The sequence below is a fragment of the Tasmannia lanceolata genome, unplaced genomic scaffold (genome assembly GCF_043159265.1).
Source record: "Tasmannia lanceolata isolate RefF3 unplaced genomic scaffold, GAP_Taslan_0.1 ptg000003l, whole genome shotgun sequence".
Lineage (NCBI taxonomy): Eukaryota > Viridiplantae > Streptophyta > Magnoliopsida > Canellales > Winteraceae > Tasmannia > Tasmannia lanceolata.
This window is the reverse complement of record NW_027518680.1, coordinates 9,938,531-9,943,089: the sequence shown is the minus strand read 5'-3', so window position 1 is coordinate 9,943,089 and position 4,559 is coordinate 9,938,531.

The window sequence follows — 4,559 nt, the reverse complement described above, 5'->3', positions numbered from 1 at the left end:
GGTTGGGATCATCCTATAGAAATGATTATTTGAGCACAACCTATTTACGTTGTGGCCCATTACATCGTTTGGATCATCCGACAGTGTGGTCTGCACAGTACATTCTGAAAAAAAGAGGGACTATAAGGGCTTACACCATATAAAAATTCAAGATGAGGTACATGCATGAAAATAACCAACTTCTACAGAAAAGCAATTCCATCAGCGAAGGGAGGCAATTGCTGTCAAATAGGACAATCGTTCCTTTTTTACCAAATGTGATACCAACAAACTTGGTGTCAATCTATGATTGTTTATAATGTTATTGGCACCCCTTTTCCTTTCAACCAAAGTGCTCAAAATGGCAAATGAAGATCAAATGGCTTCCATTTTCATTTGACATGTCCTGTCTAGGGGTGTAAACGGATCGAATTCGGAGCGGATAGGCTATATCCAAATTCAATTACAGTATACACTATCCGAATTTGGATTCGGATTCGGATTTGACGGATATTTAATATCTATTACCGAATTCGTATCCGCTGGATATTGTTCGAATTCGGATATTATCCGTATCCGTTTATTCGGTAAATTCGAATATTTTACTACGGCACTTTATCTTTTTTCTCCTTCTTACTCGAATGAATTTTCCAAACCCTAAAACTAGACCTCTACATTCTCTTCACAAAATTAACTCTCAAACCCTAAAATATATGAGATCATCTTCTTCCTTTTAAAACAAAGGCAGAGAGAGAGAGAGGGAGGTGGTGGGGATGGATGATGTTGGTAGTGGTTTTTGGGTTTTTTTTTTTTTTTTTTTTTTTTTTGTATATGATGGAATGGGTTTGGGCCATTTTTGTTTTTTTTTTTTTTTTTCTAAAAAGAAAATTCACTTTTCTTTTAGAAACAAAAGATAGTGTGTCATTACTAAAATAAATATTAATGATATTATTAATAATAAATAAAAAGGATTTACGTCTCGGATTCGAATGTTAAACGGATCGGATATACCATTTACCAGATTCGCATCCGCTAAGAGCCGGATATCTCATAAACGGATTCGGATAATATCCGCTTGAGACGGATTCGGATAATATTCGCTTTAAACGGATTCGGATGCGGACTGTAATCAAATTTCCGAATATCCATTTACACCCCTAGTCCTGTCTTGAAAAGCCTTCTACATGCATGGCTTGGTCCAATGGGGCGTCCCGATTATGAATTAAGGGCATAAATGTACAAAAATACCCTTCACATTTTTGTACATTTCTCTATTAATGGGGATTTTCTAGGGACCATTGTAGAATGCATTCCACTGAGAGGCTGTTGCATAAGAGGTATTTTCATGCAACAGCCGGTCCGCGGAATGCTTTTGTGATGGTCCCTAGCAAATCCCCTATTAATGAGGGGTATTTTCATAACATTTAAATTCACTTGGTAAGATGGTCCAATGGGGCACCCTTGCAGCTCGTTTTTGGAAAGGAGCACTTCAGTTTTGCATTCATGTTAGAAAAATCCTACTAGCAACCAAGGTTTTAAATTTCAACTTCGGAGAGCGTTTCAGTCCTCAACGAAACCGAAATTTTAGGCCGAAATTTCAAATTTTCGGGCTAAATCCTCGAAACAAGATAAAAGGATATTTTATTACGTAAACTATTTCGGCCGTTTCGGCTGAAATTTCAAGAAAGCAATAAACAATTTAAAATAGTTAGATATTTCAGTGATATCCCTAAAATGTCACCTGAAATTTCAGGATAAGTGAAATTTCGGTCGAAATAAAGTAACTCTCTCTCTCTCTCTCTCTTCCTTTGCATCACCTTACATCATAAAAAGTGTATTTTTTTAATAAACCACATGGTCGTCGGCCCAATGGCATAGAAGAGGAAAAATACTAGGGCAGTAACTAATATTTGGGTTTTATGGAAGGAAAGGTATGCCAGGATTTTTATAGGACCAATAAAATTCCCTCAATTCCTGTCTCTAAAGATTTTAGCTCTTAATGTTGCCTAGGCAAGAGTTGCCTGACTATCTCTTCATATCAGCTTGTGACCTTCGGGAATGATGGTTAGAGTTATGTAATGGCAAGGAAGTGAGACTGGCCATTAAAACAAGTTTGGGAGCCTCCAGGTAGAGGTTTTCTAAAGTGGATCAAATATGGAGAACCCAGGGCTCGCAGGAGTTGGTGGCCTTCTCAAGGACGAGAGCAGGAATAAGACATGGATACTCTTTGGCACAATTGGAATCTCCAATTCTAATGAGGCGAATATTATTGCTGGACACCAAGGAATCAAGTTGATTAATCTAGAGCTTTTGGACAAGGTCATAATAGAAGGTGACACCATGAACGTGATACAGTGGTTGAAGGGTAGTGAAGCATATCCGTGGAGATTTGATTGTGGATTAGTGAGATCTTGGATATGGTGGCGAGTTCTTCTATCTCATTTCAACATATAAGGAGATCGGCAAATAGCGATGGCGGTAGTGTGGCTCGGGATGGAGTGTCTAGGGCATAGTTGGTAGTTTTTTATTTTCTTCCCCCTTGATATGTGATTATTAATTTTTTTTATCTTTCTGATCATCGTGGTTCTCCCCGAATTTCAAAGAATTTATGTATTGAAAAAGGCTTGCATTCTGTTGTTGGATTTTTTGTGTTTGTAGAAGATTTTCATGGAAGCTGTGATGGTAGATTTTGACATTTTGTGATTTTCATCTTTTTGAATGAGAAAAATAAATTCATTGTGATTGATTGTGAGTTTTCCCTGACCCAAAAGATGAAGGGATATTAACCTTTTGATTTATCCTCTTTAAATTGCTAATTGGAAAATAAGAAAGCAATGGGTCCACATTCATCTGTGTGGCCTTTATGAATAGTCTCTCAGCTAGGCTCTATTTGCTTGCCAAAAAAGGTTCAACTTTACTAGGTATTATTCTCGGACTCAAGGTATTACATTCCTACTAGGGCTTTTTTGTTACCAAATAGCAAACTACAAGGAGATTACTTGAATGGCGTCCATTATAACCTCTGCCAAGCCACTACCAAAACACAAAAAAAATAAAGGTTTTTTATTGCGGTAAAATTCTGGGTTTCACCAAGCCACTTGGAAATGCACCTTCTACTATTTGTTTTCACTATTTTAAAGGACTTTTACATGACAACCAAACAACATTAAGGGAAATCTACTTAAAGACAACTTGATCACTACTATTTCACCAAGAGACCACTTGATTACTACTCTACAGAGACATAGAACGACCAAACTAACCCTTTACTGTTTCTTAAAGTTTCTATTTGTGAATACTGATCTCGTACAGCTTCATTGTCCCATCTCTATTTCCAATATTTCTTGGGATATCAGACTATCTGTCCCAGCACCATGGATGTTGTCACAGCGTCTTGATGGCTCGGCCAGCAAACATTGGGTCTCTCCATGCTTTTGTTCAACTGAGGGGTGCACCTCTACCCTTCTCAACCCATCGAGCTCAAAAGCCAATGTAAAATTCTTAATCCCTACGTAAATTTATTGTAAATTTACATTTTCAATCCACCTTAGGGACTCGTTAACAAAATTCTATGTAAAAAAAAAAAAGGAACGATCACTCCTGTTTGGCACTGTTTGATTTTTACAACTTCCCGATTTCTTTACGGTAGCCGTGAAACGAAGAAGACAGATCTATAAACATAGATAAGGATTCTTATTTCATTTTTTATTTTCTAGTTTATAAGTAGGATAATGTGCCTCCCTTTTAATGTGATTTGACATCAAAACGCACTAAAGTCTGCCCACAGTTCATGTTAAAAGTGGGGCTCATGATCCTGGGGGCGCAAAATCATCCCCCTTATCAGTATTATACGGTTTATGAAATGGGATATTTTCTTCTCCCTTGATGTGATTGCTATTTTTCTTTTTCTTTCTCCTTGGTAATTTTTTTTTTATCTTTCTGATCACCGTGGTTCTCCCCGAATTTCTCTTCTCCATTAATTCAATTCTTTGCCATTCAAAAAATATATGTATTGAAAAAGGCTTGTATTCTGTTGTTAGTTTTTCTGTGTTTGTAGAAGATTTTCATTGAAGCTGTGATGGTAGATTTTGACATTTTGTGATTTTCATCTTTTTGAATGAGAAAAATAAATTCATTGTGATTGATAGGATGATGTTACGCGCTCAGATTTCATATAAGTTTAGATATGTCTGGCTTGATTGTGAGTTTTTTACATTAGCTAGACAAAGTAGTAGAACTTTTCTATGACCCAAAAGATGAAGTGATATTAACCTTTTGATTTATCCTCTTTAAATTGCTAATTGGAAAATAAGAAATCAATGGGTCCACATTCATTTGTGTGGCCTTTAATAGTATCTCAGCTAGGCTCTATTTGCTTGCAAAAAAAGGCTCAACTTTACTAGGTATTATTCTCGGACTCAAGGTGTTACATTCCTACTAGGGGTGTTTTGTTACCAAATAGCAACCTACAAGGAGATTACTTAAATGGTGTCCATTTTAACTTCTGCCAAACCACTACAAAAACACAAAAAAAATAAGGGTTTTTTACTGTAGTAAAATCCTGGGTTTCACCAAGCCAC